Source organism: Planococcus citri, chromosome 2, assembly GCF_950023065.1.
Source record: "Planococcus citri chromosome 2, ihPlaCitr1.1, whole genome shotgun sequence".
NCBI lineage: Eukaryota > Metazoa > Arthropoda > Insecta > Hemiptera > Pseudococcidae > Planococcus > Planococcus citri.
Window position 1 is genome coordinate 73,543,689 of NC_088678.1, and position 18,417 is coordinate 73,562,105.

At 30.3% G+C, this 18,417-nt stretch overlaps 1 long non-coding RNA gene across 1 annotated transcript; it reads right to left on the reverse strand.

Moving 5' to 3' along the window:
* Window positions 1–13,973: 13,973 nt before the first annotated feature.
* LOC135837696 (uncharacterized) lies at window positions 13,974–16,195 on the reverse strand. Its single transcript, XR_010557238.1, has 2 exons — window positions 14,671–16,195; window positions 13,974–14,248 (listed from the first exon to the last, which is right to left on the reverse strand). It is a non-coding gene; the product is annotated as an uncharacterized LOC135837696 (long non-coding RNA).
* Between the last annotated feature and the right edge of the window lie 2,222 nt (window positions 16,196–18,417).

Sequence of the window (18,417 nt, forward strand, 5' to 3'; positions counted from 1 at the left end):
AGTCTTTTTTTCTGGTGCAAATGGAAATGCATTGTGAAAATCATGTAGTTCTATTGGATATTTCAGATCTACTTCTAAAAAAAATCCAGTGTCACTAGTGTCATCTAGTTCTAGTATGAAATCTGTGGTGAATTTTTGAATTTCACTATCATCTATCCATTCAAATTTAGATACTGGAAGCTTGCAGTCTCTCATTATGTGACTGTACAACCCATTTACATCCCAGTACACAATTGTATTCAATTTTTTATTTTCTGGGTCATAATGATCGGGGACATATTTATTATTAGCTTCTGAATATCTACAAACTGTATTATTTAATCCCCCTCGAAGAGCTTTTTCAAGAAATAGGTACTGATTAATGTCTACAATCAAATCAAATTTGACTTTGGTGGTTTTTAACATGGTTTCAAAAGCATAACCCGGAAGTGAATAAAAATAACATGGATCCAAATCATAATTTTCTAGACATAATTTTCGAAAAGATAGAAATACATCGGCCAAAAGTAAACAATCGGATATTACATAAATTACCAAATAGTCCTCTAAATTTCTACATTTAAATTTTTCCCAAACATTTTGAACAAATTCATAATCTTCATCAGTAATGTGTTGGTTATTCAATTCATTATAGAAATCTTGTTTTGTTGGTATTTCTCTGTGTTGTAATTTTTTTATATCATTTAAAAAATCATAACAAAAAAATCCTTTTTGTGTTATAAGATCAAAAAGATGGGGTTCAGAAAAATATTTTTGTGTATGGATTAGTTGTGAAGTTGGTAATGACTCTATTAGTTTACGTAAACTTGAAGATAAGAATCTATAAGAATCCACAAAACGAATCCAAAAATTATCACTAATTTTTTTTGAAAATGTAATATAGGTTTCTTCTGTGGTAGGAATTACTTTTATATCAGATGCACCTCTCTTATAACCATGAAGAATTAAATGACTATCATATTTCGATAGATTATGAAAATATACAGGAAGAAAGTCAGGGGTAGTTCTATTTATGTTGCAAGGAGTAGCATGTGAGGGTCCTATGTATTTCCCTGTTAAATGACAATGTTCTCTGGCTCTTTTTTGACCTGGTAAAAAGTCTTCTTTACAAATGACACATTTTGTAATGGTATGAAATTTCTCAAATTCTTCTATTGTAAAACCTGTGCAATTGTTTACATTTTTATATTTCTTGTACTTTCTTTCAACATATAAACCAACCTCTTTTATCATATCAAAAAATATACTTGATGCATTTTTTCCCACATAGCAAACTGGATCTCTAATTTTTCCCTTTTCTGAATGAACAACATAAAAACTAAATGCTATAGGTTCATGTTTTTGATATTTTCTCAATTTTGATATTTTACTTGATGTATTTTCTTTTACTGGAAGAAGCATGGTTTCAAAGTCAGCAAAGGCACAAAAAGTTACTGGTGTCTCATATTTATAATTTTTATAATATAAATGTGTCCTGTTTCCACTAGGCATAACAAACCAAGATGGCTCTACTGAACGAGGGTTACAGTATTTTTTATGCTCTGTTATTTTTTCAAATCGATTATGACCAGCAAAGAATACTAAACAACGTTCGCATACTTCTATTGCTGTTTTTCTTTTATGTAACTGAGAAGAAACTAGCCTACTAAAATTTTTGATGTATGTGTAATGATAATTGCCACCTTTACTTTTCAGCATTAATAGGTCATAATGAAATTTTTTTTCCATATCACACACCTTTATTGGAGAAATTTTTTTGGTTTCATAGATAAAAACGTTGACTGATACATGATTATTATGTTTCTCAAAATTTTGAATATCCTTTATTGTAGTTGGATAGTTTATACAACTAAAATCAAATTTGATATTACGCTTGGCTAATTTTTTCTCAAAATCATGATACAGTTCTGCTATATGTGGTCTATATGCCTTAAATTTGGATAAAATGCAATAGTAAAAACATTTCTCATCTTTATTTTGAACATTTATAACAGCCTTTTTATCTTTTAATGATTTGGGTAAATCAATAAACTTGCCACCTTTATTCATAAGATCATTTTTATTGATACGAACCTCTAATTCAGAGACTGATTCAAAAATCCAACCAGATCCACCCCTATTAAGCTCATCATTTTGAATATCTATCTGTGAAACCAACTCTGTTTGAATTTTTTTAAGAATATCTTCATTTATGTAAAATGTAATGTTGGAGGTGTTTAAATTGAATAATTGTCTCTCATCAGTAGCTTTGGCATACCAACAAAACAGATTGAAATTACATTTGATTGAGGAATCATTTTTTAAAAATACTGCCAAAGATTGACTTAGAGAAGGATTAATTTTATCAAAAAAATGTTGTATGGTGAACTCAGGTTCTTGATTAACAAAAATTAATGTAGAAATTCTATTTTTAAAAGCAGATTTTCCGGGGATACAAATAAATTTTGGATCATTATTGTTGTCATTTTCTTGATTTTTTTCAATTGTTTTCAATAAGTGAGATCTAGTTTTTTCATGATTTTTCCATTCAGTTTTTGAATTGAATTTTTCATCACAGTATATACACTCAAATTCCTATTGATTATTAAATTTATATTAATATTAAGTATCTATTAATAATTCTTAATTTAAAATTAGTGTAGGTAAAAAGTATTATTATTTTCAACTCAAGTAAAACTAACCTTTGTTGCATATTTTTCACGAAAACTTTCCATTTTATTCCTCATTTCCAGAGGTAAATAGTCCACTTTCTCAATATCAACGAAGTTTTTCATATTTATTTTGGAAATGGAAGTCATATTATTTAAGACAGTGTCTGCATGAATAGCAAAAGGAAATCCAAGAATGATTATTCGTTCTTTTGGTTTCTATAATTTGAAAAAAATACCATTTTAAAAAGTTGTAAAAAAAAATTCTAGAAATTGAAAAAAAAAAATCATGTAGGTTAGTATGTGTCTAAAATGTAAATCAGAAAATTTTGAAATTATAAAAGAAAAACAATTAGGTCTTTCAAAAGTATTGGGAAGAAATCAAAAATTTAATCACTTTCAGATTTGAAAAAGTAGTACTGAATAAATGAATTAGATAAGTACTTACAATTTCTTCAATTTTACAGTTCCATTTCATGACACTTGTCATCTCCAGAATTGAACGTAAATCATCCATTGTCATTTCCTTATTAATAATTCTAATAGCAATAAATGCACTATTAGATTTAACTACCCTTCTGAAACTGTTGTTGTTTGATGATTGGGTTGAAGAAGAAACAGCAGATGAATTCATGATTTCACAATTGAAGTTATTTTTTTAAAAAAATCTCTAGTTAACACAATTTAATACTTTTTTATGATATTGAAGCAATTACTTTTGAAATAGAAAAAAAAACACTTGGTACTTGAAAATTCACAGCTAAAAATTATAAAATACTCAAATTAAAATTTTCACACAGTCTTAAACAGAAAAAATATTGCACACAAATGATAATTTTCATCGAAAGAAAACGATCTTATATATGGAAAAAATTGAAGAGGTTAACCTCTCTGTTGAATTTATTGAGTAATTTTACAATGAAATCACTCAAGGAGAACCAAGTATCTGGAAAAGGTTTTCCTATAGGAAAACTTTTTTTGACTGTAGCCTTGCTTTTCCTTTCATTGACATATTTTCAAAATGGAAACAAATAAATTTAAAAAAAGCTGGGTTGAGTATGTTATGAAACACCTTGTTTATAAAATTAAACATACCCATTATTTACCTGCAATCGGATACCTATTATAACAGCTCATTTTACGAGCTAAGAGAACCATCAAGTATCTTGGGAACGAGGTTGCAACTATGATGCATTATAAATTGAAAATGCAGTCAGTAGACTACCTACCTAGTTAAACATTCATTCATCATATTTTTATGCTTAGCCAAGTTCCCTATTTACGTAAATTATGCAATTATTTGCATGCTATATTTTTACAATGAGTAAAATCAGATAATAAACAAAAATTCCACTTTCCCTTCAACTCAAGAACATGGATTTTACGTGTATAAATTCGGGTGATTTTAAACAACAAAAATGTAAACGGTTACAAACTCTTGCCTGTGTTTGTTGTCTCTTGAGTGACGGTGCTCTTCAAAGTTTTTTTTTTTCGTTTGTTAATCAGTTTTTTTTTTTTACTGTACTTGTAAATCAGTGTTGGAAATATTTTTTCAGTAAACTCTATTTCTGTAAAATTTTTGTAATAATGTCTGAATCAACTTCATCATCGCGATCATCATCAAATTCTTCCACCTCGTCATCCTCTTCACTGTCTTCGTCAATAGCTGCCAGTGCTTGTAACATTTTGAATCGTTCAACCAACCTCTATGAAGAAGCAGCCAAAATAATAACCTACGAGTACAAATGTCCCAAAATTTTCAATTTCAAAACCCTGGGAGAGCTGCCTACTACAATCAGAATGGATTTAATTAATAATTGGCAGTATTATTTTGTAAACAGAACAGATGATTTATTTTGGAAAATGGAAACAGAACTCACGGTAAATGAAATACATAAATTAATCAGAACTAACAATTATAAAAAATTCAATTCTTTGGAAGAGATAATTTCTACTTTTAATGGTACTCACATTACTCTTCACCCAGTAGAAATATTTGCTTTGGAAACTAGTCCCATTTTTCAACATTTGACTCAAAATCCAACTCCCTATAAACAGATGAATGTATGTCTCACTGAGTCATACTACACCTGTGAGAATCGGAAGCTTGAGACATTGTGTAAACCATGTTTCAAGCATCTGATTAAACAGTTATATGATTTAAATTTTTGGTATAAGACCAAATCTGCCAGAGTTATAACTCTGTACAAATTTTTACAAAACCTTCAAAATTTGAATTTGTTTTGTACCATCTGTTCAGTCAGATCTATTTTTAAAATTTATCCCCCTGATATGTTTGATTGTTATGAGCCATATACTCAACATTTTTCCTCAAACCACTCTGAAAATATAAAGGTATGCTGTCTGAAGTATGTCATTGATAAGGATGGTAAGATTAAACATAATGTAAAGAGTATTAAACAAGCAGAATATCTTTTATAAAATTTATTAAATAAGATGATTGAAATTACGAGTATAGAAATGTATATAAATGTTAACAAGATTGATCAATAAAAATGTTATTTTATTTGTGTGTAATTTATTCATTTTTCTATTTTTACATAAAATTGCAGTTAAAAAAAATTGTTTCAAAAATATACTTGTTGGTTGTTAGGTAGGTAAGTAGGTAGGTAGGTAAGTATTTACTCTACAATATCTGTTTTATATTTCCATCAAATGCGGAATAAGCAAACCATCTATCATAAATAATAAGACAATATGCTGTGGTATTTGCTGGTACATTAGAAGAACAGACAAAGTCTAACCTAATATTGATTGGACCAGATACATTGGTCTCTTGCTCTTTTTGTTTACTGGTATCTATTACTATCATAGGAATTGGATATGCACTAGTATCACCTAGAAAATCACTTGCAGAAAAACAAGTCTCTGGAAAAGGTTTTTTATAATAAGAAACCTGGAAATTTGCAAACATGTGGTATAACAGATCACGTTGAACATATGTCACATCCAAATTTGGTGGTTCATATGGATATTTTTCATCGTTTAAAGAAAGTTGGAAAGATTGTAAATTTATGTTATCAAATAGGGATACATTTGCTGAGTATAGATTACGTCTATTTGTTTGAAAAGCTACAATAACGTATCTTGGTTTATGTAGCGAATGAGATGTTTTGATGGTCCAGCTATGATTAGTACTTGTTGGGAGGGTGGGATATTCAAACATTTCCCAAGTTCTAAATGGAATTGATATTGTACGATTGTCTTTCATTGTTTGTAACATTTGCAATCTAGCTGAGTCAGATAATTTCAATACAGGAACTTTCCAAGAAACTTCTGACAGGGTTATTGTTGGATCAATAGCAGTGATATCAGTATCTGCTGCTGCAGCTGCACGTCCAGGATGAATGAAAACGTTTTTATCATCTTTAGCTCGTGAGAGAATTAATTCTAGCAAACAATTTGTAAATGGTTTTCTGTAGTCTTCAAATATCCCCAGTATGAAACGAGCAGGTAGGTAAATTTGAAAATAACCTGAACTTGTTATTTTGTATGCTGATGTGTATGGATTTGACATATGATTAAAACCACATGAGTCGTAATATTTACTTTCAGAGACAGTTTTAGATAAGTAACTTTTGATTGTAGTGGTTACCCCAGCATTGTGAACTCTATCTACAGGTACTCCATTAATCTCAAAGGTTATGGTGGAAAATAAATGCATTAAGCCATTCCAAGGCATAGCATGAATGAATGTTGTACTATTGTTTCTATGTACTCGTCCTGATATACATAAATATGATGCATGAGGAGTCACTATAAAATCACGATTATTGATACCAATTCGGATCTCGTCTGAGTACCCCAGTCCCCCACTATTATAAGGTTTAAATGTAAGGTAAGTGAATTTTTCAACTGAATCATCAAAAGTCACTGGTTCTAAAAGATCTAAACTGTTTGAATCAATCATTTTTATTTTTCAATTTCTTCACTTTTACAGGACTCCTTATTTTCAAACCAATGGAATGTAAAAACTTCAAATTTGACTTTGTAAGTTTGTGTTTTATAGGATTGACTCGTTTTTTCTTAAAGTGAGATTGGCTCCTCTGACTAGTCCCTTTGAATAATTGTTGGTGATTTTGAGACAAGAATTTTCTATTTATCTGATTATACACAATCATGTGTCATTAAAAATGCAATCTGTTTTCCTGAGGAATTTTCCTCAAATGTAAAATTATCGTAAATAAGTTATTATTGAAATTAAGCAAATGCTTATGTTCGTCTTCTATTCTTAAACTGAAACTAGACAGAATTTTATCTCTATCTGAATTCTCACGATTTGTTGCTAGTGGCAGGTAAATAGGCTGTTTTGGTTCTTTTACTACTAAATTGCCAGTATTTCGGAATGAAGTCATGAAAGAATACAATATGCGGGTGTGTTCTCCCTCTTCTCTGTTAATATAACTATGAGGAAAAATGAGATCACATGTGATATTTATAGTTTTTATCACAGAAGCTGAGGATGGTATTGAAGTTGGGGTTATTATCTGACGTTTTCTTCTTCTTTGCTCCCCATTTTCATCTGATGCCTGGTCATCATTATCATCACTGCTTTCTTCATCCCCCTCACCATCAGCATTCTTTTTTCCTTTCTGTTGATTTATGTTTGATTGGTTTGATGATTTTGGATCGTTTACCTGCTTCAATGGGTCAACCACAACTGATTTTGAATTATTTATCTGTTTTAATTGGTTGAGCTCAGCTGATTTTGAATCATTTACCTGTTTTGATTGGTTGAGCTCCTCAGGTAATTTTTTATCATTTGGTACATAATAAATTTTTTCAGATTGCTGGTGACTTGTTGATGTTTCTTTCACGAGTGTTTGTGATGATGATGATGGTGGCGGCGGTGGCGGAGGATCAGATGGTAGTGTAGGTACTGATGAAGAATTACTAGAATTGGAAGTAGGATTTGAATTGGCAGGGTTAAGGGTTGAATTAGATTGATTAACTGCATTTGAATTATTGCTAGCAGACTGATTATTTGAATTATGGGAATTAGATCTGTCATTTTGGTTATTTGAGGAGTGATGTGTTGGTGATGGAGGTGGTGTTGGAAAAAGGTTGTCTGAAATTCGAGGGCTTGGATTATAATTACTGGATAATGTGTCAATATATGAGAAAGATGTTAGAGCAATTTCATACATTCTTTGAGGTTCCAAATGTATTGCAGGGAAAATTTGATAATCAATCAAAGGTTGGTTATGATTAATAATGAAACTACGTGATGTGTTCATAATTTTTTATTTTCAATAATATTTCACAGAAATGCTAAGTTTAGAATGAACAAGTATTTTTAGAATTATGCTATTTATACTAAAATTTATCTAAGATCAATAATTGATCATTTTAAAATAAAATTATAATTACAATTTACTTATTATAAAAGGGGTATACATTTACAAAGAACCAAAATATTATTAATTTTAAATTTAAAAGTGCACATCCCTCTGTATGAAAGTAGCAGGATCCATATAAATGGGCTATTCCTGGGAACTGTTTTCTCAGATCAGGAAAACATGGCATCTCTAAAAATTCTGATTGCATTTCTTTGATGATGGGAAACTTCTCATGATTTGAGGTGTGGTTAAAGGGATTTTCAGCAAAGTGTTCGCTATTCAATAAATTTTGTAAATATTTACATTTTTCCACACCTTTTACATAGATCAATGTTGGATTATATTTGTTGATTTTCTTCATGACATCATTCATAACTGAGTCATATGGTTTCAATCCACAATTCCATGGAATATTTCCCAAGTTTCGTGTGCACCATTCATTTGCATTTCTTTGCTCATAATTCACACAGGAATGAATGTATGGAGGAAGCAAAATTTCATGTAGACTGAAACTTCCATCCAGACTAATAGCTGCAATCTCCTTCACAACTAAAGTGTGATTTAATCCATAGTAGTAGGAGAAATCGCAGAATACAATTTTTTTATCGTTTGGTAATTTTGCACACATTTTTAAATTAATTTCTTGATCAACTTATTACAGAAACGAGATGAAATATTCGTTACCACACCACACATTAGAATAAAAAGTCTTTATTATAGTTACTTGCTTATATACCTTTTCTGAGGCTATTATTTTAATTTCAGTGAAGATTAATTTGCACAATATGGTATCTAGATTGCGAAATAATGTAACCTTTGAGGGTTCAATGTATGCTATATCTTCATATGTAATTGAGGATGGAGTTGATTTATTGAAATTTTTGAAGGTTTTCTTTTTCAAAAAAAATTTCACCATTTCAGAGAATACAAATTTGGCATATAGATGATACTTATTTAATACTTCATAATGTGAAGTCAGAATATCATAGTACTGAATCATTTCTAAAAATAGACTCTGAGTTAGTGTAAAAGGTTGACTGTCTTCTACATCTCCCTCAACAATAATACTCCTAGTCTCAAAGTTGAAATGTAGTTTATATCTGCCAATTTTCATGTCATTTTCAACTGTGTCAGCTATAGAACAAGAAGTGTTGAAAAATTTCATCATAAATTGACAGTTTTTTCTCATTAAAATGAACCATTCTTCTGTTGTAATCGTCCATACAAAAATTTCATTCTTCTTTGCTTGATGTATAATACGTAAAACTGGGGTAAAATTTGTGCTAAGCAATAGACCAGTTTCAAGAAAATAATTTTCTAAACTAGTAAACACTTGAGATTTTAAAATCATCGCTCATAAATTTAATTACACCAAGTATGATTACAAAAACACACATTAGCTTGGTATAATATCCAGAAGCATACTAAGAAAATAAAAAACAACATTTTCTGTACAATTTTTTATGTAACATTTCGCAACATGACAACAAATTACAATAAAATTGATACACAATCTTAAATTATCTAACATAGCTGAGTAATCAATTGACATTTTTTTAGGGGTTTTTTATTCATATCTATCAGAAATTTAATACACATATGGCCACAATTAACAGAATTAATTTTTTGGGTAGGTTCGTGATTATAAATTATTTTTCTATTTTTAAAATATTTAATCATTTCTAAAGGAGGGGATATGTTTCCAATGGGGTCATGCCAAATTATGGTGTTGTAATATTTATAATAACAACACCAGTGAGTTCCCTTGTTTTTATAAGCATCTAAATTCACTATTCCACATTCAATTTTTCTAGGCTGTTTAGGTAAACTATCTCTAGAAAATATTCCTCTAAAGTGATTGACATTGAATTTTTTTATTAAATACCACAACTGAGTTGAATCCAAAGGTTTGTTAGATGGTGGCAATCTTGAAGCCCATCTGCTTGTCATCGTAATGTATATAAACCAAAACCTCGTTTATATGGTCCAATGGTAAGACCTTGTCCAACACTAACTGGTGTAAATTTACTACTGATTCCGCTACCTTTTTGATTTGTAATGACTGAACGAATATTACGTATTGCATTCAACACAGAAGAAATTCCACCAGTTATCGTTCCTACGTGAGATAAAGCGGATAATATAGGTATGAGTGGTATAGCTCCGCCTGTCTTAGGTACTGGGATCACACGTTTAACACGAGAACGTGTCTGTTTCACCTTATATTTTTCAACGGTACCTAATGACTTGGCAACCAGACTTTCAAGACTATCTTTAGGATACCTTTTAATAACTTGGCGGGCCTTGTTTACAATTTGATTGAAGGTTAAACCTTTACCTTTAATTTTACGAGTACCACAATTGATTTGATTGATTCTTTTACGCTGGCAGGATTTTTTTTTCAACCCTGCTCCAATTTTTCTTTTAATCTTCATAAGATTTGTTGTCAAATAAGCTGCTGCTTTCTCAGAAAAATTTGAGTCTTTACTTTTAACTCTGTCCCAAGCTTTATACTCCAATTCCTTATCTGCTTTGTGTCTACTTTCCAGGTCTTGATGTTTTGAGTAGGCAATGTCATGTAATTTTGCTGCTTCATCTAGAGGATTTATTCCAGAAATATTTTGATCCAACTTTTCTTCAAGTTTTGTACCTGGACCCAAATATCTGTAGCCTGGATAATGCAATTCAAATGGTAGCTTATTTATGATTGTATTTATCAAACCTTCACCAGTTTGATGTCTTTTATTTTGAGAAGAGTGATCTAACATATCTCTGAACAATTCATATATAAATGAACTAACTTGATGAAAAGTAACAGTATTTATACTTTTCTCACCCATTATAGGTGGAAAAATTTCAAAATGTTATCAAATAATGGTGATTTCAAAATAATTGAGCAAACTACAAAACTGCCTACCAACATAGCTGTTTTTGAAAATAAAATGACAAAAAAAATGTCAAAATCACAAAAAATCCATGGTCTATTGTTTCCTGATTCAATTAGAGGGTTGATCGTTGGAAAGTCAGGGTGTGGAAAAACTAATTTGATTGTAACTTTATTGTGCCATAAAAATGGGTTAAAATTTGATCATGTATATTTGATCAGTAAAACTTTATATCAAACTAAGTATGAGAAAATAAAAAATGTGTTCAAATTGATCCCAGAAATTGGTTTTCATTGTTACTCAAATTGTGAAGATTTACCAAGCCCAGAAAATTGTAAAAGTCATAGTATTGTAATTTTTGATGATATTTCTTCAACAAATGAAGCAAATGAAAAATTGAGACAATACTTTTCCATGGGTCGTCATAAATTCATATCATGTTTCTTATTATGTCAGAGTTATGCCAGAATAAGTAAGTCACTTATTAGAGACAATGCAAATTTTGTGGTTTTATTCAAACAGGATGCTTTAAATTTGAAACATGTTTATGATGATCATTTGAGTGCAGATAACATATCATTTGAAAAATTTCAAAACATATGTAAGCATGTGTGGAATAAAATTTATGGATTCATAATCATAGATACAGATGGGAAAAATGTATATAATGGCAAATTGAGATCATCATTTCATCACTTCATTATTTTGAATCAATGAATCAACACTGTTATTAATCAAATTTTTTCAATACATACACTATGATATCTACAGATAGCATGTCAAATATAAATAAAGAAATTAAGGAAAAAAGTGAAATTTTAGAAGTAGCTAAAGATATCAAAGAAAAATTTAATGCATTAAAATTAATTAAAGAACAAACAGCTCAGCATGTTCAAGAAAATTTACAACCAATAGTTGGACCTCTTACAAATATTGAATCAAATTTAAAAACAGTTCTAAAAAAAAGGGGGGAAATAAACGTGTGACTCTTTCATTATCTAATCAATCATCAAATCAACAATCTCTCAAGTCCCAGTCCAAAATTGAAGAAATAATAAACGATTCATCACTTATTCAACCACCACCTTCACCACAGCCATCCATCACAATTGAGGGATTACCACCATTAGCAGATAGTGTCTATGGATTAAAATATAACCCTACAACTGAAGAATTTACAATAGGAAAAAAAAATGTTGTAGTTGTTGATGACTATCTAATAACTCATGATAATAAAACATACAATTTAACACCAGGCTTGAAATATCTTTTAACAAGTAAATCAATTGATCAAAATAAAAATCTGTACACTGGAGATGATTTGGAAAGCTATCGTGAAATAATATACAGTACAGATGCTGTAAAAAACAGCTCTGGAGCCTGGAAGAATGTTGGAAGTCGTTCTGATAAATTTCAATTTCTTAAAAGCCTTGTTGGACATTTGTATGTTTCTACCCCTGAAAGAACACCTAGAACAAGAAGTGTTTATAGCACCCCCTCAATAAATGAGGGTACAGTTTTTGATCAGGAACCTCAACATCACAGTCAACTTCAAATACCACTCAAAAATTTAGAGAGTCCATCTTCTATAAATAAAAAAGGCTCTGGTTTGAAAAGACATAAATCAAGCCATCCTTATAACACTAAAAAAACTTCAAGGACTACATCAATACAAAATCCGAATCGTCAGAATATAAATAGAAAAAAATTGAAGAAAAATAAAATCAAACATAACCTTAACATCATTCCTCAGCCTCATTACAGATACAAGGTATCAAATAATAAGAAATTTAATGTAATTTATTTTAATGATCCAAACGAACTTGTTTCTCGTTTGAAAATATTACATGCTGAAAAGCAAGCTGGAAATACATCTAGTGAAATAACAAACAAAATTAATGCCATATTAGAAGAACTCCAGGAAGAGTACATATACTAAAAATTATTGTCATGGGTTTAAGCATTAAAAATGAATTGATCAATCAATTGTACAGTCCAGCAAGAAAAAATTATACTCGTAGACATGTAGAAATTAGATCTTTGTATGATTTGTATGCTGCAGATTTGATAGATATGCAAAAATATGCTAATATAAATAATAAGTACATGTATATTTTAGTTGTCATAAATTGTTTTTCTAAAATGGTATATACTGAACCATTGAAAAGCAAGAAAATGACAGATGTAACATCTGCTTTAGAAAAAATATTCATCAGAGCAAACCCCCCAAAAAATTTACAAACTGATGATGGGAAAGAATTTTTCAACAGAGAATGTGAAAAAATTTACAAAAAATACAACATTAATCATTACAGTACATATTCTGTAATAAAAGCTTCAATTGTAGAAAGAGTGATAAGAACCTTAAAAACTGCTCTTTATAAAGAAATTGCTAAACAGGGTTCTTTTAGATACCTGAAAGTATTACCTGAAGTTGTTAATTTGTACAACAAAACTATTCATCACACTACCAAATACAGACCTATAGATGTCAATTTTAGCAATGAAATTGACGTTTTGAAAAATATTTTGAAAAACACAGCCCCAAAACGAAAATATCTATCAGAAAAGTTTAAAAAAAATGACCTAGTTCGGATATCTTTCTCTCGTGGGAAATTTGACAAGGCCTACCATCAAAACTATTCAAATGAAGTTTTTAGAATAAAAAAAATTCAAAATGTATCATATCCTACTACTTACGTGTTGGAAGATTTGAGAAAACAACCTATACAAGGATCTTTTTACCGTGAAGAAATTATCAAAGCTAAACACCCTCAAGTTCATTTAATTGAGAAGATAATTCGAAGAAAAAATAACAAAATCAGAGTGAAATGGCTGGGTTTACCTATATCAGAAAACAGTTGGATTAATGTATCCGATTATGTTGACTAAGCTAAGAATGATAATGTATTTTTTTTTTTTTTTTTTTAATGTAATCCATAATCATCAATAAACTATAAAATTGTTACAGAAATTTTTTTATGTATCAGGAACATGTCCAAATTGAACTTTTTTTAGGTAGGTATACTACACATATATCAGTCTGTGTTATTTTCAAATTGAAAAAAAAAAGCACAAAGTTGTTTTTAAAAAAATTTATTTTCATTAGGTATAGTGCATAATTACAAATTCACCATGAATAAAATAGTAACAGTAAGAAAAAAATGAGTAGGTACCTACATATGAATAAAATGTACTTGTAATATTGAAAAATCAATGATGAAATAATTTTTTAAAAATCATATTGAATATGATGGTACCTCTGGATGTGGGGAGTAGACCAGTTTCATTGCAGACTCCACAGCTCGCTTAATAGAATCTTCAAATTGTTGAATTACAATTCTCCGTTCCTCCTCTAAAATCAATAATAAAAAGAAAAAAAAAACGAATCAGTGTGTAGTTGAAATTTAGCACGGAGAATTATGGGGTGGGACAGACAACCATGTGCGTTTCAGTTCCACCACTCACAATCCTGTTCAAATCTTATGTCGTGTTGCTTAGCAACTAGGACCAGTTTCCCTATACACATTGACATTTTAAATGGCTGATCCAATCCACCCACTACTACCTAGCAATGTAGTACAACATGCGTGAGAGTTGGCCAGTGATAGGTCTATAGTAACCAGTATGGTTGCCACAACGCAGCATACTGGGTATAGGTATGCATTGGTTCAAATGTTAGGTAGGAAATAATATGCTTACTAGTTTTATTCAAATTAAAATTATTAGAATAAAAATCATAATTTAGTTTAAAAAAAAAAACAACACACATCTTACCTATCATCTCTTTTCTCAGAGTTTCCAAACAACCTTCAACTGCAGACTCCATCTCAAATGGAATGAGTTCCTTCATTTTTAGGTCCTTAAATTTCTCTAGTATTTCCTGGAATTCTGTACGAGTAAATGGCTTCCTTAAAATCAACTTTTTTATATAAAGTTCACCATCAAAAATTCTTGTTAAAAAAGTGTTGAAAATTTCAGTTATATCTAGAGAAGACATGATGAAAAATGAAAATAATAAGATAGGTATCACGAAATTACTATACAAACACCACCAAACTAACAACAACACAGAAATTAATTTTACTATGCAGTTCATTCTCGTATTTATATTATAAATTGTAGTCGTTCTCCCTACTAAAATGAACGGATTTTTTTTTCTCATAAATTTTGTGTAAGGTACCTATTTATATTTCATGTCTGTTGATTCACTTTGTGTAATACTGTTCTTGCCTAATTTATAGCAAAACAAAATAATCAAGGTAGGTAACTATAACAACCTTCTAAACACTGTTAAGATATAGGTATGTAGAATGCACAAAAAATGCAAGATCCGAGAGTGCAACATAATAAAAAAATGTAAGTCTATTCTGAACCTGTTTTAAGACTTGGTTTTCTTTAGTTTGATGATCACCTATAATACCCACATCATAAAAATTGCATCATTGAAAGTATGTAAGTAAGGTTATGAAAGTTGAGTAAATAAACTTACGAAAATCTGTTTCATCGTAATTTTTACTGGATTTAATGAAATAATTTTCTGGGGAAAATTTGAGGTCATGTAAAGTTGACTGAAGATTTCTAGTATATAAAGCCTTGCAAATACACAGTACCTACCTATACCAGTATCTGTATTTTAGACAGTTCAGTGTGTTTAATTTGAAGTGAATTTATATAAATTTCGAACATTTCAATTGTGATCAGGTATTTTTGAAAAAAGTTGTGTAATATTTTTTTCATACCATGGCTAATGTATTAAAATTTGTAAAGATGTCAGAAAACGCATTTGTTCCAACAAAAGCAACTTTAAAATCAGCTGGTTATGATTTGAAGAGGTATGTAATTTTTTTTCTTCTACTATATTTATTTCTTCTTTTTTTTTTCAATTCTTTATTTAAACCTACACACTTATTTTTTCAAGTCTTGCTGATTTTTTCCAATATACCTATTTTTAAAATTTTTTATTCATATCCCTTTCTTCTTTTTTAAAGTACCTACTGATTTATTTTTTCAATGTTTTTTTTTTAATTTAGTGCATATGATTATATTGTTCCTGCAAAAGGAAGGGAATTAATTAAAACAGATTTACAACTTCAAATGCCTAACAACTGCTATGGTAGAATAGCTCCAAGATCTAGTTTGGCACTAAATCACTTTATTGATATTGGAGGTAGGTACCTATCTAACTAAAGTATCTTTTAAATTATTGTAATGAATTTCTTGAACAAAGTTCTCTTACAATTCTGTAGGTGGCGTGATTGACGAAGATTACAGGGGAAATATTCAAATAATTATTCACAATCATAATAATGAATATTTTAAAATCAAAAAGGGTGACAAGGTAGCTCAACTTATTATTGAGCTAATACTTCATCCTGAATTAGAAGAGAGTGATGTAAGTATCACTATAGATGAACCAAGTTTTTTATTTTATTATTTATTTATGGTATCTGCTTTTTCAGTGTTTTAATGTATCCTCCCTTAATATTTCTGAAAACTTTTGCTGACTCAAGCACTAATGATTTGTTTTAAACTTACAGAAATTAAATGATACAGAAAGACAAGAGCAAGGATTCGGATCTAGCGATAAAAAATTAGAGAAAAAAAATACTTTTCCATCAGTATGGGTGCCTCCTACTTCTGCTTTCGAGAGGGAGTTCATTGTTGATTTCTTGGGATTTAGAGATCAATTAAATAATTTTATAATCAAAGAATTTGCAATAGCATCCAGAGATGGAAAAGATGATCCAACGTGTTTCATAGTGAGTCCTCCATATTCAATCACCCAACTTCCAGAGGTAAGAAGAAAAGAAGTCGCATGGTTACAAAAAAATTACCATGGACTAAAGTGGGAAGATGGCAATATGCAACTACATCATGTCGTGAAACTTATAAAATTGTTTTTGTTTCATGCTACAAAAATTTACTTAAAAGGTAAAGAAAAATGTAAAGCTTTAGAAGAGCTTTTAAACCGAACAACAATTGATCTAAACAGCCTAAACTGCCCACCTACAAAGGAGTTACCCTTTTTAACACATTACCTGGATTGTAAAGTAGCTGTTCATCATCCAATTGGTAACCATTTATCATTTGCATGTGCCTACATCAATGTTCAGAAATATAGAACATGGATCAATAATGAGGAACATCCTGAAAACAGCAATCAAGAGTTGACAGATAAAAACACAGATGAACAGACTACAAGTCCTGAAAACAATCAACAGTTACCAGATGAAAACGCAGATAAAACAACATCAGGTACACGTAAACGATTGAGAAAACCAATTTACTGTTGTGGAAAAGAATGCTTCCAATTGAATGAAACTGAGGTAGATGCTGTTGGGTGCTTCAAATGCGGAGCATATGGTCAATGTTACTGCAAATGTAAAACTTACACAGAGACAGAAAATGAACATAAGCTTGTGTTAAAAGAACTTCAAGATGACGATTTAGAAATGGAAAACCTGATAAAGCAAATGTATGAAAAATGAAATTTCCAACTCTATTTAATTTTTATTGAGCCATATTTTATAATACATTTCAATTTTTAAAAATATGTAATATATACTTACCTACTAACAAATGTACCTACTCAAATTTTTTGTTTCGTAATAAATAAATTCAAGTTCTATCCATGTTCAATTTTTTCATTCTTCTTAGTTAATAAAATTTAAAACACAGTACACACCTTGAAACTGTCGAGTATGCAATTTATTCAACATACACGTCTTGGTAATAGACTGTTCGTAGGCACTAAAAATATGTACAAAAACGAAAAAATATGTACAGAAATGTGGGATTAATTCAAAACCACCCCAGAAACCGTGTTTGTATACTACTAGCGTACAGCCAAACGGATGATGAGGTGCGATCAACTCACTCAAATTGAGAAATTCAAGATTGCTTGTGTGTACTGCTTCGAAGATGATATCAAACAGATTTGGCCATCTGTCAGCGAGATGGAGGAGTTGAATGAAATTAATCGTTATAGGTGTCCGGAAGAGTACTACTGGATCTGCTATCTTAGAAACAAATTAGACTTGATTCCTAATGTCAACGAGTATCCTATTGCCCAGGTGATGCTTATTCGATCAAGTGCGCTTGAATGTAAATGGAGAAACCGTTCAGCCCTCTTGTATTTTTGGAATCGTTTACCATCTGATAGCCAGCCACCATCAGAAGTCTACTCAAATGGCTATTGGCGGGAGCTATTCGTTAGATTTATCTTACCGAAACTAAACGAACATCAACTGGACATTTTTGTGGCCGAAAGGGGTTGTTGTTTGGTAAAATCTCTGATGACATACAAATCAGCTCTAGTGTATGGTCTTCCAACTTGGATGTACATTCGTAGCAGGATCGATTTAACACATTTTTTGCATTTTATTATCGGACTGCTAGAAGAAAAGTATATCAATGGCTCAGATTTAAATTCCGAAAGAGTGGCGAGTTTGTGCAACGAGATATGGAAGAGTGCTCCACAGCATTTTAAACGATCGGTGTTGGATGATGTATTATATAATG